The sequence below is a fragment of the Rhinolophus ferrumequinum genome, chromosome 3, assembly GCF_004115265.2.
Source record: "Rhinolophus ferrumequinum isolate MPI-CBG mRhiFer1 chromosome 3, mRhiFer1_v1.p, whole genome shotgun sequence".
Lineage (NCBI taxonomy): Eukaryota > Metazoa > Chordata > Mammalia > Chiroptera > Rhinolophidae > Rhinolophus > Rhinolophus ferrumequinum.
The window spans coordinates 26,445,998-26,473,294 of NC_046286.1; positions in this window are offsets into that span (position 1 = coordinate 26,445,998).

Here is a 27,297-nt window from a genome sequence, read left to right on the forward strand (position 1 = left end):
GTCTCTGGAAATTGTTCTAAGGGCATACAGCATATTGAGAACCATTCATTCAAGAAAACCTAAAGCTTGGTAAAAACTGAGAGTCTGTGACATTTGATCCATCCATGGTACTGAACCTGATCACCCCTGCCTCACACTGTTTATATAGAAAAAGCTCTCCATCAAGAGAGGCAAGACAAGAAGTCTAGGGACTGCTACCACTGTCTGGTGCCTGCTTATAGAGCAGGAGTGTCACTCAGCAGGAGAAAAATGACTCACCACATGCAAAAAAACCTTAGTAAGATTAACAAACGAATTTACAATAGAAACAATAACTTTACAATAGAACACAATAGGATGATATTTAAAGTAAAAAAGATGTCAGTTAAGGATCTCATACCTAGCAAAACTATCTTTCAAAAATGGTGGAAAAATAAAGAAGTTCCCAAATAAGCAAAAAATATTAAAAATTTAAAGTAAAGTAAAGTAAAGTAAAGTAAAGTAAGGATCTCATACCTAGTAAAACTATCTTTCAAAAATGGTGGAAAAATAAAGAAGTTCCCAAATAAGCAAAAAAAAAAAAAAAAGAGAGAGAATTTGTTGTTATCAGACAGACCTGACTTACAAGAAATTCTAAAGGAAGTTTTATAAGTGAACACAATTGAATGTAAATAGCAATTGAAACCCACATGAAAAAACAGAGTACTGGTAATGGAAATTATGTAACTAATTGCAGAGAACTGTATAATTGCATAGTTCCTTACTTTTCTCTTTTAACTGATTGAAAGAGTAATTGCATAAAAATATGTAAGTAATTATATTATATTATATATAAGACATAGAAATGTGATATGTTGGCCAAAAACTGAACAAAGGACATGGGTTGAAACAAAGAATTACTGAGTAAGGAAATTACATTAGTTGGTAATTTAAATCCACAGAAAATAGTGAAGAGGCAGAAATGGTAAGTATGCATGGAATTTGTCCCAGAAATGAAAGGTTGATTTAACATCTGAAAATCAATCTGTGTAATACAACGTATTAACAAATAAAGGACAAAAGATACACAATCTTTGAATAAATGGAGAAAAATTGACAAAATCCATGGCCCATTCTCAATTAAAAAAAAAAAAAACACTTAAAAAATGGGATAGAGGATATCTTCAATCTGATCAAAGGCATCTATGAAAACTCCATAGCTAACATCAAACTAATGGCAACACACTGGATATTTTACTCTAAAATCAGTAACAAAACAAGGTTGTCTGCTCCAACCACTTCTATTCTCCATTTACTAGAGATTCTAGCTAGGACAACTGGGAAAGGGAAGGGACATTCAGATTGTAAAGCAAGAAATAAAACTATGTATTTTTTTATGCATGTGACATGATCATGTGTACACAAAATCTTAATATACCCACTAAAAATGTTATTGGTTCTAGTAAATTAATCCAGCAAGTTATCACGATAAATTGTTGACATAACAAAAATCAACTGCATTTATATGCATGAGAAATGAACACTACAACCATGAAATTATTAATAAAAACAATTCCTTTAACAATAATGTCAAAGAAGAATAAAATATAAATACATTTTTAAAAAGAAGTGCAAAACTTGTATAATGAAAATTATAACCATTGTTGAAAGAAATTAGAGCCTTAAATATATGAAAGCTACTGCAAGTTTATGGATCAAAAAATTGTGAGGATGGTAATATTCCTCAAATTGATCTACAAATTGAACACAAGCCCTATCAAAATTCTAGTTGTCATTTTTTTCCAGAAATTGAACAGCTATTTCTAAAAATTTTTGTGGAAATTCAAATGATTCAGAATAGCCAAAACATCTATGATAAAGGAAAACAAAGTTGGAATGCTAACACTTTGCAATTTCAAACTTATTGTAAAGTTACAACTATTAATACCGTATTGTACTGGCATAAGCATAAACATATAGATCAATGGAATCAAACTGAGAATTTAGATGAGCTCAGATATTTATGGTTAATTGATTTTTTAAAAAAGGGGGTCAAGATAATTCAATGGAGAATAACTGTCTTTTCACCAACTGGTACTGAGACACTAGGTATTCATATGCAAAGATGAAGTTGGACCCCTACTTTATACCATACACATGTATTAATTCAAAATAAATCATAGACCTAAATAGAACCTTAAAACTCTCAGAAGAAAACCTAGGAGTAAATCATCACCATGCATAGGCAATGCTTTCTTAAATATGATATCAAAAGACAGGTGACTGTGAATATGTGTGTGTGTGTGTGTGTGTGTGTGTGTGTGTGTACATACATATATAATGTATATATATGTGTGTGTATATATATGTATATAAAACTGTGTGTGTGTATACATATATATATATATATGTATACACACACACAAAAGAATTAAAGTCAGGATTTTGATCTATCTGCATCCTCATGTTCACGGCAGCATTAGTCACAAAAGCCAAGAAATGGAAACTACCCAAATGACCTTCAACATATGAACAGATAAAGAAAATATTACATATACATACAATAAAGTGTTTTTCAGGCTTGAAAAAAAAGGCAACTCTGCCATAGGTGACAACATTAAGGGGAAATAGAAAATTACTTTTCAAAGGGTATAAATTTCCTGTTATACAAGGTAAAAAGTTTTAGGGACCTGCTATACAACAACATAGTACCTGTAGTTAACAATATATTTAGCAAAATATATGTTGATAGGCTTGATTTTATGTGAAGTGTGTGTTGTCTACCAAGAAAGAGAGAGAGAGAGAGGAAGAAGGAAGGAAGGAAGGAAGGAAGGAAAGAAGGAAGGAAGGAAGGAAGGAAGGAAGGAAGGAAGGAAGGAAGGAAGGAAGGAAGGAAGGAAAGAAGGAAGGAAGGAAGGAAGGATAGAAGCAAGCCCACAAAAGAACACAAGGAAATTTCTATAGGTGATGTATATATTTAGTGCCTTGTTTACAATGATAGTATCATAAATGTTTGCATATATCCAAACTCATCAAGGAGTATACATTACAGGTGTGCAATTTTTGTATATCAATTGTACCTCAATAAAACAAAAAATAAAATAAGTTGTTAAGACTAATGAAAAGATAACCCATGCAATGGGAGAGAATATTTCTAATGTATATATCTGATAACAGACTGTATCCAGTATATATATATTTAAAAAAAAAAAACACTTACATCTCAGTAATAAAAAACAAAAATCATTCAATTAAATATGGACAAAGTATTTGGATAGTACTCAAAAAAATATATATATATATACAAATAACATGTGAGCACATGAAAAGATCCTCAACATCTTTAGTCATAGAGAAATCAAATCAAAACCCAATACTACTCCATTCAGATAAAAAGACAAATAGCATGTCTTTGTAAGGATGTAGATAAACTAGAACCCTCATTCATTGTGGGTAGGAATGTAAGAGAGTACAGTCACTGGAAAAAAATTGTTTGGAATTTCCTCGACTTTTTATACCTAACTTTATTATAATAACCAGGTAATTCCATTCCTTGGTATTTATTCAAGAGAAATAAAAACATATGTCCAATTAAAAATGAGTACATGAACGTTTTTAAAAGCATCATTCATAATTACCAAAATGTGGAAACAACTCAAATGACCATTAATTTATGACTAGGTAAACAATAATATACAGAGAATTATTATTTGGCAGTAAAAAGGAATAAAGTTTCAATACATACTACAACACGAATCAACCTTGAAAACATTATTTTAATTTAAAGGAAGCAGTTTTAAAGGACCATACATTTTATAAGTCCACTTATATGAAATGTATTAAACAGGGAAATCTATAGAGGTAGAACACAGATTAGTGGTTGCCTAGGACTCTGGTGGAAGGAAATAAAAATGACTGATAATTGGTCATGGTATATTCTGGGGCTGATAAAAATGTTCTAAATGTAGATTGTGGTGGTGACTACGGAACTCTGTTAAAATAATAAAACTATCATATTGTATACTTTCATTGTGGCATGTGTATTAGATCTCAATAAAGATATCAAAAAAGAGTAATAGAGCAGATTCTTGCCCCTGAGAAGAAATATTTGGTAGTTTCTGGACAGTGTCAGTATCCCAGTCATCTGAATACCAGGTTTTATTAACTATAGTGTTAAATGATAATGAAAACAGAAAATCAATTGTATATTGTCGCAAAATGTGGAGAAATGAGGAAGCTGTGGTTTGTTGGCACTTCATAAACACTGAACTGACCTCAAGTCAGTCAGTTGTGCTAGCCTGCTACTTGGGTAACACTCCCTAAACTAAGCCTCCCAGTAGATGCATAACTATGCTTCTCTTAGATCTGTGCTGGCCATGTGAATTGCTTTAATCAATACAAGATGGGGAGTAAGCAATGTTCATTCAGTTCTGAGCCTCAAGCTTAATAGGGCCTGGAAGCTTCTATTTTTATGCTCTTGGATCCTACTGCCATGATGTGAGGTGGGAATAGAATCATGCAACCCCACTTTATCTCCCAGCCAACAGCTGATATCAAATGTCAGCTATGTGAATGAGCTACTTCGGGCATTTGGGCCCAGTAGAAAGAAAATCCAGGTGACTGTTAGCCCAGCTGACAACTTTTGGAGCAGAAAAATTTCCTATCTGAGCCCAGTCAATTCATAGATTCATGAAATATAATAATACGGTTGTTTGTTTAATTTACTAAGTTGTAGGGTGGTATGTCACACAGATAATTGAAATATGGAGCATGTATCCCTCAGACTTACTTACTAGTGGGGGTGAGGGGGTTTCTAATTTATTCCTTGTTCTGATGTTCTGATAAAATGTGAAACATACGTGTGCAATTGATAGAGAAGTTAGTTACTAGTTATCTATTCCATAACACATGGCATGAAACATTGAAGTATTATTGAAAACATTCAAAATCCGTATTTCCTTTCAATAAAAACAAGGAAATGCTACATTCAGTCAGTTAATAAATATCTATGAAATCCTTATCGGGTCGTAGGCAATTTGCTAAGACCAGAATACAATCTTCAATTAAAAAAACGACAATTTTACTAACTATGCAGAGATGCTGGCCTTGGAGGTTGTGATAACTCATATGAGATATGTGGTGCCCCGAATTTGGTGTCAAATAGCACGGGAGAGGTGGAGAAGTGGATAGGTTTAAGAGATGTATAATTTGGAGGAGATATAAAAGTTTCTGATTAACTAAATCTGGCATGAGGGATACAAGGAGAATTTAAGGTTAGTTCCTGGGTTTGCAGCTTGCAAAAATAGAACTGAAAGCAAGTTGATTTTTTCTGTTGTGTGGACTTTAAGTTTTCCTTGGGATAGCTCAGGAAGATAGAATGGAGTTGGAAGTAGGAGCCTACAGCTCAGAAAGAGACATGGGCTGGAATTATGGTTTACACTCATCAGAATATAGATGTTCATAAATCTATGGGGAATGCTAAGGTTTCACAGAGAATTTTTCAAGTGGAAAGACAAGAGGGTTTGAAAGAGAAACATGGGCATTTAAAGACCTAGCAGAGGAAAAAGACACCACAAAAGAGGATAAGGAATAGACAGGAGTAACAGAAGAATGAGAGTTGTATGGTATCACATGACGTCAAATGCATCTGAGAGAATATGCAAAATAAGGACTATAAAATACCAATTGGATTTACAAATAATTCAATTATTGGTGACTAAATAAAGCAAATTCAGTGGGATAATATAATTCCTATGAGGAAGCATACAAAATAATTGAGTATAGAAAATAACTTCAAGATGTTTGGTTGGGATGGGAAAGCAAAAAAATAGGGGATAGAGTCAATGGTATTCAGGGGTAGTGGATGGAGAAGGTGGGTGTTAGGTGATTTCTGCCCAACATACAGACAATAAAACTGCTTATCGAGAGAGAATTGTTAACAATAATAAAATTTACTAAAAGTCTGTCTGTTTTTATTATCACCATGCATAGGCAATTCAATGATAAAATATTCCTCTGTCAGAGCAGACCATGTATCTCCACCATTTCCTCCCAACACTGCATAGGAAAAAGTGGGTGAGAATTCAAAGAAGCATTTTCCTGTTGTTATAAGAAGGGAAATATTTGTGTACATTTAGGCAAGCCATAGCATTCCCCTCGGCTTGACTAAAGTTTAGACAGGTTTTTTTCTACTGCCTCTAGGCGTGTTTTCTCAGAGCATTTACTTCAGAAAATTTGGTAATTGCAAATTCTCTCTCTGACCCTTTGAGATGTAAATTTTTTTAAAAGCCTTCTGCTAATTGTGTAAACCCAGGACTGTCTTTCTCTAGGATCTTAGAACAATCCCTTTGAAATGTAATCATCAAGGAACACAGTACTGTATCTCCCAGGCTCTGAGGGAGGGTAGGAAGCTAAGTGACGGGCTTTGCTTCAAGTTGTAAAACTACCTCCTGTAGCGAAGCTAACGAAAGTTTACTTTTTTTCCTTTTTTTTTCTTCAAATTAAAGTTTATTGGGGTGAGAATTGTTAGGAAAGTTACACAGGTTTTAGGTGTACAATTCTGTACATATCATCTATAAATCACATTGTGTTCACCACCCAGAGGCAGTTCTCCTTCCACCACCATATATTTGGCCCCTTTTACCCTCATCTACCCCTCTCACCCGCTTTCCCTTTGGGAAAGGTCATATTAGCAAACACTGATGGCCTACAACCTCCCAACCCCGGTTTCTAAAAAGTGTCATGTCCTTTGTTTGGCAGAGTTAACAGTGTGTTCTGGTATCCTTCCTCTAGTACAATAGCTGAATTAAAGTTTTCCTTATCTGTCTAACTTTGTGGGTGCAATATTTACTGGGACAGCCCAGAAAGAATGAATAGAGTTTGGAGATTCAGGTGAGTGAAGAGAAGCAATGGCACAGAGCTTCTTAAAAAAGAGGATGAAAGATGTGTAGAGAGATTTGCTTTAGACTGGAGCACAGCCATCCCAAGATTTGTGATCTACCTGACATTTTTCCAAATGGTACCAGACTGAAGTATATTGGCTTTCTGTTTGGGAGTAGGTAATGGCACTCTCTTTCTTTGGCAAGAGAGTGACTACTTTGATATCTTTATGTTGTCTGTCTAAAATTAACCAACAGCACATATGGGCATTTGTTAAATTTTCAGTCACAATTTTTTTTAATCATACTAAATCTCTTTAAAGTTTTTTTAAGTTAGGCAATAGTTGAGAGGAAACACTGATGAGTCTGTTCCATTCACTCTGAGCTCAACTTATTGCATATTTCACAGCACTTTTTATATACCGTGTTTCCCTGAAAATAAGACCTAGACGGACCATTAGCTCTAATGAGTCTTTTGGAGCAAAATTAATATAAGACCCAGTACTATATTATGTTATATTATTATATTATATTACATTACGTTATATTATACACGGTCTTACATTAAAATAAGACCAGGTCTTATGTCAATTTTTGCTCCAAAAGACGCATTAGATCTGATGATCCGGCTAGGTCTTATTTTCAGGGAAACGCGGTAGTCATGGATAGTGTTTATGTCATTGAATTGAATCCCTAATTTTAGTTGAAACTTCATAAAGCCCCAAAACTATTATATCTCTAAATAGCAAAGAAACTCATTACTGCATTCACATTTAATATGATGTTCTTTATTCTTTAAGGATATCAATAAAAGACTTGCTCATTTAGACAATATTTCTGCTCAATAAAAGGAAATATTTTCTAATAATTAGAGTTTCCAATAGTGGGACTGTTTGCTTTTTAGAGAAAAATATTTCTGTTCCTATAAGTGTTATGTATCTAGAGAAAGATCAAGATGTGATAGAAAGACCTTTATATTGTTCTGGTACCTTTTTCTCGTCCACACATCTTAATGCCCCTTGCTGGGCCTCAGGCCCCTGCTTCCCCCTAGCAGTGAGGACAGCCAGACCTGGGCTGGCAGAGCCCAAAGCAATGCTGCTGTGGTGGAAGTGACAAGGCCCCTCCTGACAGCTCCAATGAGCCCTTGGATTGCACCCAGTTCTGGTACTTTCTATGTCCATGAATTGAATATATTACCAAAATTTACTGGCCTTCAATTTGCACATAAGTAATTTGCTAACATGGCATAAAGTTTGATATGCTGACATATAGGTTATTTTGAAAATTATAAACGAATGTATAAGCAGTCAGTATTTTATAAATAGTTGTCACTATAAATTTGTTAATGCAAATAGACTATTTTATGTGACAACATTAAGCAATACCCTAATCATGATATCCAGGGTTCAAAGGATGCACCATGCTTATTTCTAATGGGGTAAGGCATTTTCCTCTACTCTTCTAAGTTCTTTCTGGCTGGTCCGATAATCACATTGACATGAGGCAGATTAGCAGAAGAAATACAAATTAAAGTTTAATACTATGTATACTACCTATGTACATGGGAGAGACCCAGGAACGCTGAGAAACCTGCCGAAATGGCAGAAGGCATCACCTTAAGCACCACCTTGCTCTGAAAACATAAAAAGATGTTGGGGTTGGGGAGTCAGTTATTGAAGGTTACAAGGGACAGCATAGTAAACAAGAGTAAGTTGTTATGCAGATTTAAGTCATTGTCTACTGCATTCAGAAGAGTTTCTAGAGATAAGCCCCCTCCCCCTTCCTGGTGCAGCTAAGCAGAGACCCCTACAAATGGAGGTTTCCTTCATAAATGTAAATGTCTCTTAAAAGGGTAACTTCTACTTTCTTTTCAGAGCTTCTCCCATGTCTGCATTTCTTAAAATTTACCAGCCTAAAATAACCCTTGTGCCAAAGAGGCATATTTTGGGGTGACAAATTCTGCTGCCCTACACTAACCACTATTTTCTGCTGTCCTACACTAACCACAGATTTTGAGTGTGGAAATTATAGAGAGTTGCTATGAAGCACTCATCCTCAACTTCCTTTTTCATTTTTTTCCCCCTGAAGTTGCAGGGAAAATGGGGTTCTCAGAGTTCCTGGATTCTGCCATCAGCTGTCTTTATTCCTACAATCTTACATGTATTATTCAGGGTTGAATAGAAGCAAGAGAGACCATCTAGACAATCATGTCTCTGCTAAGAGTATAGGGGTTCAGAATGAATCACCCTAACACGTTCCTCTGTGGTATACAGATTGTTTTCAGATAAAGGAAACTGAGCTCCTAAGGGCTCAAGAGAAACTTTTGCCCCCTCCGTAACGACCTAGAAGAATTTAAATTAGGAACCTTGCCCATAATAAGAGTTATCACCAGAAATAACATTTTTTTTTGACCTATCTATGTGGCAGGGCAAACTACTAACTGCCTGAACATCTGCTCAACAACTAATTGTCCAATCATCATACCATTCTGTAAGGACCCTTTGAAGCCTCAAGGCAGCTTACTTCACCCTTAACTCAGAATGCCCTTTTCTCCTTATTTTAACTTTCTGTCCCCGAATCTGTCATGTATGTGGGGTCTCTGACTGTCTCATGTGTGTGGGATTCCCATCCATACATATGTAATTAAATTCGTTTATGTTCCCTGGTTAACTTAATTTGTCTCATGTAAATTTAATTATTAGACTAGCTGGAAGAACCTTGAGGGTAGAGGAAAGCTTCTTCCTTGCCCACAGGAGCGAGTTTCCCATTCCTGAGGTGGAAGTGCCCACTAAAGGCAATAAAAGCTTCAAAAAACAATAATGGGTTCATGCACTCTAACAATGTTACTTGGATTTTCTTTGAAAACATACTCCAGTGTCTAATTCATTGACTCTCCCAGCCATGCCTTAGAATTAGGAATATGCAATTCTGGCAGGAGAACATGAATGACGATTTACCTTCGCTTAGTGTTGAAAGTGTATCATTCTTAAATTATTTCTACTAAAACTGTACACTCTTTTCACAATAGACATGGAACTTATTAAGACATTCAATTAAAAATAACTGAGAGACACTCATCTTGTGAAAATCTAGGTGTTTAGCTATAGACGTGAAAAAGTGTTGAAAGAAATAATCCAGTACAGTAAAGGATGAGGAAGATAACTGGCTGAAGATAAAACGTTCTATAACCTTCTTATCCTTCAAGAGAAAGGTAACTATTATAAGAACTAATTACACTTTGGAGATTCAGGTATGTTAGATAACGTATTTTAAAACTGGAACTTGTGACTGTATTTAAAGCTGCTTAATGAAGCCCCAATTGTCTCACTCCCCACGCCCCCGCCTGCCTCTCTTCTGAGCTCTAGAATTTGTCTAAGATGTATTCAGCTGGTTTGGGTACTAAAACCATTGTAACTCTAACATGAAATTTGACATACATGTATTACCTGTGTCAGGGTAAATTCAGCTACATATTTCTAATGTAGCCCGTTATAGATCATGTATGGCTATAAGGTTTTATGGATATTGTATCTTGAAAAATAGTCACCAAGTGTGGCCATACACTTATTTCAATATCGACATTGTCCTTAAATTTCTCTCATATACTTTGGTGGTGTCAGTAGGGGGAGTATAATGTCCTGTGCTAAATGTTAATGTTAACTTTGTAACATAACAAATTTTGAGATAATTTTTCAAGTTTTCAAAAGAAAAAATAAGAACCTTAATATTGATGAATTTTGTGGACAGAAAACGGGCTACAGATTAATCCTGACAAGCTCAGGAGACTGAAAATAACCATATAGGATAGTGTGAACATAAAAATTCCTAACTAAAGTGGGCCATGGTGGGAAGTCATGTCTGTAGTCTGTAGCTTCTTTGACAAAGGACAATCTTTACCTTAAGTGAGCCTGTCTATTGTCTTTTTGCATCTAGGATAACATACCCTTGGAATGTCAGTAATCCCTTTCCCAGACCAGAGCAGGAAACTACAGAATCCGTCATTATTATTCTTGTCCCCTGATTACTATCTCTATGTTCTGTAAAAAGTGAACTATTAGCGATTCTGTACTTAACCTATGTAAAATAAGTACCTGTCTCTCCAATTTACTTTTATCCAACCCCAGAGATTTCTCCACTTTGCTTTCTCCCTCTCCCTTAATCTACTTTCAACGGATTTTGTGTAACCCTCCTACTTTGATTCTATGTATAAAATAAGCTGCAAACCACCATTTTGTGGAGCATTTTCTTAGTCCGTTAAGATTTTGCTTCCTGGAAATTGTCGCCAGTTTGGCTCAGATAAACTGTTATTAGCTTTCTCTTAGGCTGGATATTTGTTCATCAACAATTTTATGAAGAAGAGTTAAATATTACAGAAGATTAAATATGGGTTACCAGATCTTGCATTTGACATTATTTACCCTTATGTTTTTCTCTTTCTGTATAGATGGTATATATACCTACATATGTCTTAATTTTAGTGAGTAAAATAAATTGTATATCTAGCCAGTATCACTTCATAATTTATAATAAACTACTCATACTCATTCTTTCAGTATTAACTACTCTTAATTCTCATGATTTGAAAAAGCAAGTAACCTCAAAATCAGAGATTATTAAAGTTTAGAAAAAGTAATATTGATAGCAAGTACATAACTATTTTTATTCTAATTATATAACTATTTCAATCTTATTTCTGCTTTGTTATGAATCTATTGTAGTAGATATTTTCCTATGACATATTTGCAAATATATATTCTAGGCTTGCTTTCTGCTATATTTCAATGTATAATGAAATCATTGTATAAGTATACAATCACTTCCAACACTTGTTATTATGCTAAGTTTAGACATTACTTTTGATTTTAATTGTGTAATTTGATACCAAATAGTCCTTGTCTTCTGTTTATTAGTGAGGGAAAGTAGTAAGGGATATAAGACAGTATTCAAACTGGGACATGGTGCTCAAGAAAAATTTAAAACATTTTTAAAAGAAGGCACACATTTCAATCCAGTGCACTATTTAAATGGCCTCATGAGCTTTGAAAGAGTCATCTCATACTACTTAAGAAAGAGAAGTACTATGGGAAGACTCTTGAATATGCAAATTAACCAGTATTAATTAGCTCTGGCAACCACATATTTTAAGTTTAAGTGTTAAAACTTAGCTGAGGCAATAAGACCAAATCAGGTCTCAGGAATTTACATTTTTATAGCTCTTCCGAAAGCAATCTTGGATTGACTGTTATAGCCAAGAGAAAGCATCAACTAAAATGTAAAACGTACTGCACTTCAGGCTGTGTTTTTAAGTATGATCCCACATCGAGTCTCAAAATTTCTGCTTAAACTGGTAATATTTTAATAAGGCATACTCTTTTCCATTTTGTTAAATGATGGTAAGTAAATAGGATCTCTGTAATCAAGTGACATTTAAGAGTGTCAACAGTATTTCATTTTCTTTGGAATCTGTTCATTTTCCCTAGCTGTTTTCATTTTCACCCTTGCTGTACCTGAAGGCACACGCCAAAGCCTCCTTTAAAATCATTTTAAACTCAACCCCAACATCAAAGCCAACAAGGAGACAGGACTGAAACTGGCTTTAAACGTGTCCTGATATTTGTTTTTTAGCCATACTGCTCAGAAGTGCTTAGTAAATCACACTCAATCATCTCTGATGCAATGTTATCGTAAACATAGAAAGTTTGAAGCCATTGAAAATGGTATTTCACTCTTCACTTTGGCTATTTCAAGGATTTAGAGAAAACGTACCTGAAGAGATTCATTTCATGAAAGCACAAGTTTCTGCCTCATTCAGTCATTTTGCATGCCTGTAGAATGCTCATTTTCTCTTAGAGCATCCTGGTGATTATACCGGGGCAACAAGCAGTAATTGACCTATCTCAAAAGGATAGTGTTAAGAGGCTACACTGCTCGGTTCCAGACATGCAATTTTCAGAAGTGGAAGTCCCTCGTGGTGATTTCAAAGGATGGGGTTTTTTAAACTGTATCTTGAAAAGGCTTATTTCATCTTACATTATTTTCACCATACCTTAAAGCAGACTTCTTACCTCCGAGGCCCCTATAAGTGTGGCCTCATTTCCCACACATTCAGTCTAATTTACTGCTGATGGGATAAGGTTAAGCCAACCAGGTTTCAAAGCAGTGGACTGCCCAGGATAAATATAAGTCGTTGGAAAGGTAATAGGGTCACCAGAACCACAATTCTAAAAGTGAGATAGAAGAGGAATTAGCAATGAGCCATGACTTCAATGCCTGGCATTATGCAGATTGTGATTATGCTATTCCAGGTGATTTCTTTTCAACAAGCCATTTAAAGCCTTCAAACAGAGACCTTTGCTACTCTTCAAGACACACTGGAGTTTTGAACATCATATTATTCTTATTTCCCAAGAAGGGATTTTTCCTTAATGGCTCAAATTACAAGTTCATCTGCTTCTTTTCTAATGAATACTGCTATCCTCTATCTTACTGAGGTAGGACAGATTGTTGGAAACTTCCTAAGGGGTATCACAAAACTGACAGTGCATAGAGAGAATATGAACCAGGACGTCCATTCAAATGGTGAGTGCTTTCCTTCTGCTTTGGCAATAGGGAGTTGAAGGCATCATTATCTAAATCCAGTTCTAGTAAAAATTGTCATTTATGGGCGACTGGAAAGTCAGCTGCTGTATTCCATTTCCAATTATTAACTTCAAACTAAAATAAGCTAAGGTTTTTTTTGTTTTTTTACTTACTCATAAAGATAACACACCTAATTCTTAACCATAATGACAGTTAAATTAATAATCCAACCACGTCCCTTAAGAATTTAGTGCAAATAGTATATCTCAATATCAGCCAGTTACTGAATTAAGAAAGAAGCACTGACCATTATTTAGAATATGTGACTCTGAGTACTAGTCTCAAAATTGAGTAACAGCATTAAGTCCTCAATACACTTTCTTTTTTTGAGCAAACATTTGCATCTTGTGCTCCAACACCAATGGTTTCTGCATAGGAACAATCATTTCTTCCAGAGATAAGAAAGGTTAAGAATTTTAATTATTAAACTGTTTTAAAATAGGTTTCCTGTAAATAGGACAGCATTGTTTATAAAGCAGGTAGAGATTTTCTAAAATAATTAAAATAAAGAGGAAGATATCCAGTTACTTCATTCATTTAAGAATACAATGAGCCAATTTCTATCTATTTTCCTTTTGCTAGAGTCTAAGACATAGGTGTGTCTTTTTTTTTTAAATAACTCTTTTAATTCTGAGGAGCAAACCCTTCCTACCAAAGGACCACTAGTGTACTGGTTTATGTCAAAAAGGTGAGCTGCTTCTCTTCAAATTTTCTATAGCTACTATTTCAACCAGATATGAGCGTGATTTATCTGCCTCATCTGTGGCTTAGAAAATAATTTATCTTACAAAAGTCTCTGTTAACAAAAACTTTAAAATTGATCCGCATTCTAACACCAACACTCTAATTTGAGGTTTTAAGAATAATTTCATATATTCTCCCAACATTTTTTGTCCACCTATCCCCACCTATCTCATTTCACTGGCTTGCAGTAGTAGTATCTGAATACAAGTCTGCTTCAGTCACCAACTGTAAATTCAGTTGAAGCTAGATATATTTTCTTATTTACATACACCACAAAGGATGGACAGGTGGTCTGATCTGTGGGTGTCAGCAAGGTCTGTGACATTTAATAGAGTCTTGAACAGCAAGTAAGTGTTCCTAATATTCTTTTTTCTCTTTCATTTAGTGACATTTCCAAAAATTCTTCTACTGGACGTTTCCACCACTTCCTTTACACTTATTCACTTTACTACTTTATAGCTGAATACTAGTTTAAAATTTGACACTTGAAAAAGCTAATAATGACCTGCAAATGGTCAGCCCTTGCACCTTTCCTAAGTAAGTCCTCACTGTCTTCTGCTGTTTTGGTTTCGGTCCCCCAGAGGTAGATCTTGAGGGAAAGATTCACGTGTTTATATGGGAAGTGAAAGAAATACTTGCAGATGAATGAGAAACTGAGATAGGGAAGGGAAGACAGTCTATAAAGTGTAGATTATGAAACCAGCTACTGCTGTGGTAACAAGAACTCAATAACATGGGAAAACTCTGGAAAGCAGTATAGAACACATGTCTTGAAATTATTTACCGAAGAGGTGAGAGAACTGGGGTAGTTATACAAGTATCACTGACTGAGGGCTAATTGAGGAACCAGGAGAAGTGTAATTCTCAAATATTTCAGCCTATCTTGAACACAGGTCGAGTGGCTGAGGTGAAAGGCCATGGCATTGGAAATTCTCAAGCTGTGCTAAAGTGAATATGGCTCAAAGGTGTGTGGGTAGGGACCCATAAAATTTGTTATATCTGCAACTGACATCACACCCTGTTAAATGAGATGTTTTCCTTCCACAAAAGAAAATTTTACCACATGTAAATTTGGGTTTTTCTATGGCGGTATCCTAAAGCATCAATGATCTATTCCCCACAGACAACTGTACAAATCATATCAACATCCCCGCTCAAATGCCATGTATTACATGACGGTTCTTCTGATGTTTCCTTTCCCCTCATCAGCACACTCATGTTTTTCAGACTACAAAGAACTTTGCTATATTCCTCTTATGTATATTATTCTCTTTTGTGATTTTGGAAACAGATCAACTTTAAAGTAAAATGACTTGCATTAGCTCATTATTTGAGGGACAAATTTATTTTCAGAATGACATAAACTGTAGTGCTTGTCATAAACAACCATTTAACCACATTGTTTTAGTTTTTAAAAAATCGTTATACACTGATAAATATATTTTTATAGTACCTTTCAGGTTGAGTTTTGCTTTTTAACAGTGATACTATACATTTTCTAGTTTTTAATTATGTAAACTGTAAAAGTAAATTTATGAGAAAACTCAATACATAGTAATGTGAGAAAGTAAAAAAAATCTGTAATTATCTGAAATCTTACTAACCACAGAAAACTGCCATTATCTTATTCAATCACCACGATCTTATATAGATATTTATGCATATGCATTAAAATACTTAACTTCAATGGAATATCATGTATATTTTCTTTGATGATATCTTTTCAATAGTTTCTTTTTAGACTTTCCAAATATTACAAGGAAGTAATTGTGCTTATACAGAATCTAGATTTATTCTCAGATACTCTTTTATACATCTTATTACAATTATATTTTCTATTTGATTTTGGTTTTATATACTTGTTTTTTACTCTAATACACTTACTCAACTATTAATTGCTCAATTATTAATTCCAATACTTTATTTATATATGTAGTTGTCTTTTATGTGCAAATAACCAAAACATCTGCAAATAATGATCACCTTGGCTTTCAATCCTTTTCCTCCCCTTGTTTTACTGCACTGGCTAAGACTTCACAGGTTGAACAATAATGGAGATAGACTTTGTTATTTTATTGATAATGTTTCCAAAGGTTTTTAATATATTCAAGTTATCATATTTGCCTATTAGTGTGGGAATGACAAATTTATTTCCTACTACTAAACTAGTGAATTACTGGATTAATTGAACTTTATCATGTTATACTATGTTTTTTAGACATAGGTAGGTTTTACGTATGAATATTTAAGGATTTTTGCATTTCTGTTCCTGAGTCATAATTTTCTGTAATTTTTTTTTTTTGGTATCATTTTTTCCAGTTTGGAATCAAGGTCAGTTGTGTCACATACAATAAACTGTGAAAATATTTCCAGTTTGGGCCTAAATAGTGATTAGCTCCTATGGTGTGAAACTTTTTGAGAGTCTGATGAAATCTAGAGCTTCCATGTTGGTGAATCATGGAGGCACTTGGGAGAGTGGCATAACCAGACAGAGCATGGAAACTCTGTGTCCCTTCCCACATATATTGCCCTCTTCATTTTTTCCTTCTAGCTGGCCTTCAGTTCTACCCTTTTGTATAAACCAGTAATCTATTTTTTTTAAAAAAAACAAAATAAATCTATCTATGCTCTCCCCAGTGAAAAAAACAAACACATGAAGAAACACAAATATTTTCATACACAGTGAGAGTGTTTATTGCCCTGCTAGAGATCATCCATTGGACCCTAAGGGTGTTTATAATGTTCCTAGAGAAGCGTCTAGGTTCAGGGATATATACGTAAACTCATGGTATAATTTTCCAGAGTTCATCATTATTATTAATTCTGACAATAAATAAATATTAAGCTTTTATGTTTTATTCATCGTTGAATGTCATGAATTCTACCACTAGTTTAGGAAAATAAATTCTAACTAAAGACTAAACTAAAACTGAAGATAGTTCTTAAATATCAGTAAGAGCAAAGTTAACAACACTGGAGAAAATGTCCTCAAAATAAAAACAAATATTTTACGAAAGAAAAAATGACCAATAAAAATACTTAGTAACAGGAAAAAGCAAATTAATACAACATAATATTATTGTTTTAACCTTTTAGGATATTGAACGTTTCTATAATATTGTGTTATGAAGGGAATAGCAAAGGGTACCTTCAGTGTTAACATGGAATTATAAATCAGTAATCGCCTTTAATTTTTCAGGTTTTCAATATCTATCAAGCTTTTGACCCTGCAATTCATCTATATATATGTGTGTAATTAAATTTAGTTATTGTCTCTTGTTAGTCTGTCTCATGTTGATCTAATTATTAGATTAGCCATAAGAATCTATAAGGATAAGGAAAATTTCTTCCTATACAGTTGGGGTAGTCAGCAAGATACCTCTCTGGCTGAGCACTTCTCACCCCAAAGCTGCTGCAGTAGAAAGATCCTGGGACCTCTTACATGAGTCAGCAAAAGGTAAGAATTCTTACAAAATCAGACTGCTGAATTCTCACTGCAGAATTTTATGGAAACAGAATGGTGAGAGTGATTTTTTGTTTGTTTTTTCTTTACCAGAAGAAAGAATCTGGAACATTAGAAAAAAATTTCTTTCTCCTCCATGATATGTATGGCATGGGTATATTATTAAGCAAAAAGGTAAGTTTCAGAATAGTAATTAGAAGTTTTAATTAGGGGGAAAAACAATATATATATATATATTGTTATATATATATATATGTGTATATATATATTGTTTTTCCTTCTAATTAAAACTTCTAATTACTATTGTGAAACTTACCTTTTATATACATATATATGTATATATATATGTATATATATATACATGTATATAGGTATACATATATATGTATATATACATGTATATCCATACATATATATATATATATATACGTATATATACATATATTCATGAATAAAAGTTTATAATAATTTGGAAGGTCTGGTAAATGAGAACAAACATATTAACAATATTTATATCTGGAGAAAAAAATAAAGTAGATGCGGGGCTACCGTGAAGGTAAACTTCTTGTTCTGTATCGTCTGTATAGTTTGACCTTTTTAACAAGTACATAGCTGTGATTTGCATAATTCAAAAAACTTTAAAACGTGGAAAAATAATATAAATCTCTATTAAATTATACATCATTTCTTTGCATTGTTCACACTTACTCTTGTTTTGACTGTTCCTTTGATATATATAATCATGCATACAAATACATTTAACTTAAACCTATTAACATTAATGTTGTAACATTACTACTACAGTTTTCATACACTCTTAAATACACAAATTACTTATAATTTTAAACATACTTTATATATTGAGAATATCTGAAAACATGGCTGCCTAATTAGAGCAAAGTGTTACTTCTAATACTTTAAAAGTCTTCATTTTTCCAATACACTCTCAGAGAAAATAAATTTGCTAACTTCAAGAAAATCATTTTTATATATCAGAACAGCTTAAACTTTCTGTTCAATTTCTCTGCAGTGTGTGTGTGTGTGTGTGTGTGTGTGTGTGTGTGTGTGTGTGTGTGTATGTGTGTGAGTGTATGGTTCTTTGCATAAAATATAAAGTTCAGGAAAAGCTAAAGACCCCATTTTACAATATCCTTGAGCAATCTGACCTAAATTCAGACTCTCAATTCTCTTTAAAATTAGCCAAACATTAAGCAGATTGGTCTAAATCTGGAAAAATAAAGGCTTTAGGCCATTGACACATTGAAAGTGTGTTTATTTGATATCACTCAGTAGAACAGCTTTCTGCATTACAAATTAATTAAATGCAGTTAATTTTTCAGAATCTATTTTTAAGGCTTAATTAAGTCTTTGTCTTTGTTTTCAATATTACTCTGCCTTTGGAAATAAAGTTATGGAAATAAAGTTATTAGTCTCTCTCTAAGATTATTATGAACGTGAATAATTAGTTCTGCCATCATACATTATATACATGTTAGACTTTTCCTTAATTGAATTTTTAACCATTACTGTAAATACTCTAACTTAATTTGTTTTAAAGCATCTTATTAAACAGTCCAAAGATGTTGACTTATTATAGAGGTGAATCAAATGTTTAAACTACAATTTAGTTTAAAAGAAGGAAATAAAAACAGAGTGAATTTTTTCTTTTTTTGCTTTTAGTTGCTTTTTCTCTTATGTAATTTCAAACTTATGCAAACAAGTTGTTTACATTTTATCTTACTTGATATTCTCTCCTCTCCTCTCACTTCCTTTCCCCTCTCCTCACTTCCCTTCCCCTCCTTTCCCTTCCTCCTCCTTCTTTTCCACACCTCTCTCCTCCTTCTCCTCATTCTTGTCCTCCTTCTTCTTTTTGGTCTCCTTTTTGTTTTTCTTGTTCCCCTCCTTCTCCTCCTCATCCTTACTCTCTCTCTTTCTCTCTGTCTCTCTCTCCCTCTGTCTCTCATTTTTGGGGACTAAAATCGCACATATGTATGTTTGACTGCTTGATGTTGCCTGACAGCTTACTCTATTCACTGCTTAAAAATCATTTGTTTTGCTTTCTATCCTTCAGTTAGGATAATTTCTATTGTTCTATCTCCAAACTCACTTATCATTTTTTTGTTACCATTTCCCATATGCTATTACAGCCATTGGGGGAGGCCTCAATTTATTTCACATACTTTACTTTTTAAGTTTAGGACTTCTATTCGTTGTTTATTTAATGGTTTATATATCTGTACTGGGATTCTCTATCTGTTTATTTTTATTTCCTTTAAGTCCAAACATTTTTATAATAGCTGTATGTAATTTATAATTTGCAGGTCTTGTTCCCTAATTTAAACTTCTACATTTGAATAATTTCAGGTTTGGTTACTATTGATCACTTTTTTTCTTATCTAATGGTCATATTTTCCTTCTAATTCATATATTAATGATTTTGTTTTGTTTCGATGTATTGGGCATTGTGAATATTACATTGTAGACACTCTGAGTTCGGTTAGCTTCCTTTGAAGAATGTTGAGGTGTTGTTTGTGGTTTTTTTTTTTTTTTTTTCTATCAGGTAGTTAATTTGGCTGGACTTAAAATCTAAACTGTGTCTTCTCTGTAGTGAGGGAGATGTTTAAAATCTCTGCTCAGTGCTTGTAACATTTAATCTATTGCTATCTGAAGGGAACCTTGGCTATTCCTCTATATATGTATAGTTTATGGAAGAAGCAAAGATGTAGGCAAAGTTTTTACACATGTTTATAGCTATCCTCTCATCTCTTTGCCAGTATCTCCCTGATATTTTAATTTCTCTGGTAGCCCTGAACTCTGGATTTACCTTTCCAAACTAGTCTGACTCTGACTTTTCTGCATGTGTTCAGGTTACCCCACACTGTATATAGAGAAAAGCCACATAAACTCAAATATCGTTCAGTGAAAATCTCTCCTTCAAGGATCATTTAACCTCCAGTTTTGCCTGATTTAGGTTGTTTCTCAGCACCTATTTTTCTCAGAATTTTATCCCAGAGTTTTTAATTGCTATCTGTAAGATTGTTCTCTTATAAACCACTAAACCATTATCAAAAGTAGAACTGCTTTGTCATTAATTAATCATATTTTGAATTGTACATGCATTGCAATTTGAGACACCAAATACTAATTCTATAAATATTTTGCGCAAAACTTTCTTTCAGCATTTAAATTACAAATAATTCGGTTGTAAATCTTTTTTTACCCCCCAAAATAGTAAAATAAAATGAATGCTCAACAAAAGAATCGTTATTGCACAATCTATTTCGAAATCATTAACAAGAACCATGTGAGGTGAGTACTATCATTTTAATGAAGGGTAACTGAGGCCCAGGAGTTGGATATCTTGCCCAAGGTGACAAGATTGCTAAACTGTACCCAAAAAGGATTAATTCATAATTCTAGAATAACCTAAACATGCTAAAGCTTCTATTAAAAAACGAAAAACATATTTCTTTTAGAAATATAGCTCTATTCATTTTAATGTAACTATATCTCACAACTGAAATCCCTTGAAAATTCCAAACAAAGAAAGGTACTGACAAATAAAGAAGCGATATAGTTATTATTTTGTTGTTGTTTATTAGAACACTGTGGAAGCCAAATGAAATACCTTTTGGCATTAAAATGAATGATGAAAAATAAGTTATTCTTCTAAGTTCAGGATAAAGTTTTTATTCTTCTAAATTTAGTGTAAAGCAGCCCTCAATTTAAGTAATATTTCTTAAAGCTTATAACATTTGTGTCAAAATAAAGAAATTAATGAGGTGACTCATTGACTCATTATCAACCAGTTTTTAGCTAATTGTTACCAAAGTTTTTAGAATTAATTGTGAGTTATTTGAAAAACAGTTTTGGTGTGATTTGGACTGAATCCCTCTATATCAGCAAATAGAGGATCTGGTTCAAAACAATCTCTAGATGTTTCACACCTGTTTATCACAGGAAAACTTCCAATGTACTCATCATTGCAGTCACAAACTCAATGACTGTGGTAAGAAGGTTAGTTTATCAGCTCTCTCATCTAACAATTTGAGCAAACAACATTATTCATAACTTGGGATAGTTAAAAATTGAGTAAGTCTAGCCTCAACTCAGTCTCTTTATTATATTGGAGATAGGGCTCAATGAAATGATTATTTATCAATTGTATTATTTCTATCTCTCTCTCCCCCCTGCACATACACACTCACACACAAACACACTATACAGTATCATAGAAAATATATGGATTTAATTCTAGTTTTATAAAAGAATCAGAGGAGGCAGTAATTCATTTTACTAGTAAATATCACTAAGTCAACATTTTAATGAAGTTTTAAATATAAGGTGAGGGTTGATAGTAAAGGACATTTATTCTATGCAGAAGGGACAGCATGACATATGGCATGGAGTTATTGTTGAATTATGAGAATTTGAAGCCATGCATCTTTGCCTAAATAGAGGGTGTATGAGGCAGATAAGGAAGAAACTGATGCTGGGAATACAGAATGGGATGGCATTGTGAAGGGCCTTGAATGCTACATTAGGTGTTTAAAATTTTTCCCAGAGGCTCTGGGAGACCATCTCTGTATAGTCTAGTTACTTTGTTCCAAAATGGAAAACGGTTTATAGTTGATAGTTGGTCTTTTTGACTGTGTGATACATACTTTTGGTTAAAAAATAAAATACCACAAAATATAAATGAGAAATAAATGTGTAAAATCCCACTAGGCCCATAACAATAGCCAACACTTTGCTGTATGTCTGCTATGTTTGTTTGTGCTTATAGAGCTTATCCATAAAAGAGTTTTACAAACCCTTTTATAACTTGTTAAGTATATAATAGATTTTATAGGAAAACAGTAAATTAATTCAAGAGAAAGGTAGGTCTCATACTACTATTTCTCCATTCCCTCAACTTCACTGTCCAGAAATTACAATTCTGATACACAATTTCAGAAATGGCTATGCATATGCAAGAATATGTATATAATTATGGTCTACTTTTAAAACACATTGCAGTATGTTATAAACACGTAAAATGAAACACAATACCTTGCTTTTTTATATAACAATGTATCTGAAAAGTATTAAATATGAAACCTTACATTTTTAAGTAGAGGAAGAAAGGTGAGAAGTAATACAGGCATATGAATTATTCATTGTTGCTTGTCTTACTGATTTTCTGACTAATTTGTTGTTCTATTACATTATAAACAAAGTATGATGACTCTAGTAATTTTACTGCTTTGAATTTAGTGAACATTTTTTTTGTCAAAAATATGACTGTTATATGGGTACTGGAAAATACAAATTCTTTGCTCAGTTGAGCTATATCATTTCAATCAACTTAAGCAATCAGGTTATTTACGTCTTACGTGTTTTTTTCAAATTAGCCAATTATTGGATGAGAGAGCCCCATACTAATGAATGTTTGCTTTATTATTTTTAATGCAATTATTTTGCATATAGATCATGATGATAAAATCTTTCTTTTATAAAATTTTTATTTGATTCAGTATTTTAACTAGAATTCTGCATTATCTGATATTAATTTGCTGAAAAATTTTAATCTTCAGTTTCCTGCTATGTCTTTGTCTACTCTTTTACTTTCAACCTGAGTAACTTTATTTTATGTCTCCTGTATATAACATATAGTTGGGTTTTGCTTGATTATTCAATGTGAACATAGTTTTTCTTTTAATAGATAAGCAAGTATCATTTATATTTAGGGAGATAAAATTAATGCCTGGTTTTGTTTTGCCACATTAATTGATGTTACTTTTTTCTAGCATCCATATTTTATTTATTTTCTTCCCTATAAGGTCACTGTTTTGTTTATTATATATAATTACTTCTGATAATTTTAAAAGTTTATACTTTTTTAAAGCTATTGTGGTCCTTTACAATTTATTCAGTGGAATTAATATATTTCCTTACCAGTGCTTATTGATTTTCCACTACAAGTGATGTTGAAATTTCTATACATCTAATTTTTCAACTTCTGTAATCTCCTTTGTTCCACACTGTGCTGTTAATTATATAATCCTTGAGTTTTCTAGAGGTTATCTGCATACACTAAAACACACATATATCTCTTGCTTAATTTGCAAAATGTACATGATGTATCTTTTCCCCGGACACATATTTTTCTTTAGCTGAAAACTGCTTCCAACCTACAGGTTTTCTTTTCCTCTTCAATGCAGTTGCAATGAAGGTGGATTTTTTTTTAGTTACCTTCACTTCCTTTGTGATATCATAGTAAGAAATACGTGTGAGGGAAGTTTGTGCAGCAGTTCTCATCATTGAAACAAATCTGCTTTTCCAAGTAAGTGATCATTGACCTTGCCACTCAGGGTAGCCTTCTACTTTGAGAAGTAAGCGTCCCAACATATTTGCCTGAAATCTGGACCAGCAAGCATACTTTTTAGGTACTCACCTTCATCCCTGTGTTATCTTTACTACAATAGAAAACACACACACACAGTATTTGTCAAGCTATTTTCTTCTTGTCGTTAAGATAGATTTCCATTACTCTTTCTCATTGCTCTTGTTATCTATTAGAGTCAGACAGGAAAGGAAGAGATTCTTTATCTAAAAGGCAGCAGTCCATTGAAAAAATTAAGGTTAAAAGTTGCCACGCATATAATTGCATTTTAGAAAGATAACCATAAAAATATAAAATCATTGCCATACATATTGTTTCAGTTGTGATTTTTTAAACATCTACAGATATCTCTGAGTTTATCTAAAGAGTCCTCTGTTACAAGGTACTAATGATACACAATTCAATTTCTGTATTTCGCACAAGAAATGATTTAAGAAATCCAAGTATGGCATGATAGCCTAAAAGTCCATTTTTTGTTAATACCTGAACTTGTACTTTTAGAACTTAGCAACTTAGGCTTATTAATTGGATCATTTTAAACTTCAGAACACCACTGTCACTAATAGCACTATAACTGACAATCATTTACTCAGACTTTAGTATTAATAAAAATTTTGGGAAACATTTTTTGAGAGGGAATTGAGTAAAAATAAGGCTATAGATTTTTGGAAATAGGGGGCATTAAGATGCAGAATGAAGTATCCATTTTGTAAGTCCAAATTTGAAGGCAGTCATCAGCTATGAGATCATTGATAAATTAGTTTGTAATTATAAGAATCAAGTAAAACTTAATTTAAGAATTTATGTTTTGATATTAAAATTTTATCTTAAGATATTTAGGTGTTTTAAGGCAAATGAGACGTATTAGAAAAAAATGGATTTTAGGCTGAGGGAATGAGATGTTTTAGACTCAGAAATATTGAAAATATGAAGTGATCTGGGTAGGCTTAAAACAGTGTATAAATCGGTGGATAGCAAGACACATGTGAACGTGGGTTTGTTTGTCAGATACTTTGGATGTCAATGACAAATTCAATATAAACAAGGTTAGTCTTAAAGTAAAATGTATCATCTCTCAGATCTAAAGCACAGGAAGGTCAAGAGTGAAGCTGAAGCTGCCTCAGAGTGAAGAAGAAGACACCAGCTTAGGCAGGAATTTTGTCCTTGGTTTAGATAACTTCCCCTGAGATTAGATTGTAGGGGTCAGTTACCAAAGGAGGGAGAGAAGACTATACTACAGATAAAAAAAAAAAAAAAATGATTCTCAGTATATTCTATTCCAGTGTAGTTAGCCAACACACACACACACACACACACACACACACACGTGTGCACACAGATACATGTATCTTTTTTCAACACAAATTATAAATAATGCTCTTGTTAATAATTTTTACGTATTCATAGCAAAATATACTTAAACTTTTCTAAATTTAAGGGATAATGAAAAATGGGATTCATCTATAGATCCTGATCTGAGTTCTATTCCCCTCTCTATTATGTCTATTATTCTAGGCCATATCTGGATGTGGCTCATCTTGATTTTGTAAATATGGCCTAAGACATTCAATTAAAGGCAATTTAAAACAAGGATTCAAATGTAATTAAGATTCTCTCCATCTCTTCTCTCTGCCAGTTTTCTGTGTTTGTATTTCATTTTCTAGCATCAGTTTCTCCATGAAGCAGGGATCATGATCATAGGCAAATATATGGTCAGAAGACAAACCAGAGCATATACCTTTAGCTAGACTATCCAGGATAGAGAGAACCCAAATAAATAAAATCATAAGTGAATGAGGACACATTACAACTATTACCACAGAAATACAAAGGATAATATGAGACTATTATGAACACTACACATCAACAAATTGGACAACTTAGAAGAATGGATAAATTCCTAGAAACATTATCAAGACTGAATCAGAAATAAATAGAAAATCTGAACACACCAATGACAATTAAGAAGATTGAATCAGTCATCCAATATCTCACATCTAAGACAATCACAGGGCCAGATGGCTTCACAGGTGAATTCTAACACACATTGCAAGAAGAATTAATGCCAATCATTCTCAAACTCTTGCAAAAAATAGAAGAGGTGGGAACACTTCCAAATATACTTTACAAGGCCAGCATTAACCTGATACCAAAGCAAGATAAAGAAACTACAAGAAAACAACAGGACAATATTCCTGATAAAATAGATGCAAAAACACTATCAAACTAAATTCAACAGCATATTAAAAGGATCATACAATATCATCAAGTGGGATTCATCTCTGGGATACAAGGATGGTTCAATATAAACAAATCGATAAATGTGACACATCACATTAATGAAAGATAAAAATCATATGATTATCTCAAAAGATATAGAAAAAGCATTTGACAAAATACAGCAGCTATTCACGAGTTAAAAAAAATACTTTCAACAAATTGGGCAGGAAGGAATATATCTCAACATAATAAAGGGCATATATAACAAATCGACAGCTACAGTAATAAAAGGTTGAAAGCTTATCTGCTAAAATCAGCAATAAGACAAGGGTACCCACTTCACCACTCCTACTCACCAAGTACTGGATGTTCTAGTCAGAGCAATCAGGTAATATAAATATATAAAACGTATTCAAATCGGAAAGAAAGAAGTAAAACTGTCTCTGTTTATACATGACAGGATCGTATATGTAGAAAATCCTAAATATTCCACCAAAAACTGTTAGAACTAATCAATGAATTCAATAAAATTGCAGGATACAAAATCAACATATGCAAATCAATAGCATTTCTATATACTAACAATGAACTATCTGAAAAAGAAAAAAAGAAATCAATCTTTTTATAATAGCATCAAAAACAATAAAACACTTAGGAATAAATTGAAGTAAGTGGTGAGAGATCTGTATACTGAAAACTATAAGAAATTGATGAAAGAAATTTAAGTAAACACAAATAAATGAAAAGATATCCCATTGTTCATGGATTGGAAGAATTAATGTTGCTAAACTGCCCATACTACCCAAAGCCATCTACAGATTCAATGCAATTCCTATCAAGATTCCAATAGCATTTCTTACAAAAAATGAGGAAAAAAAAATTGTAAAATTCATATGAAGCTACAAAAGAACCTGAATAGCCAAAGCAATCCTGAGAAAAAAAGAACAAAACTGGAGGCATCACACGTCCTGATTTAAAACTATATTACAAAGCTATTATAATCAAAACAG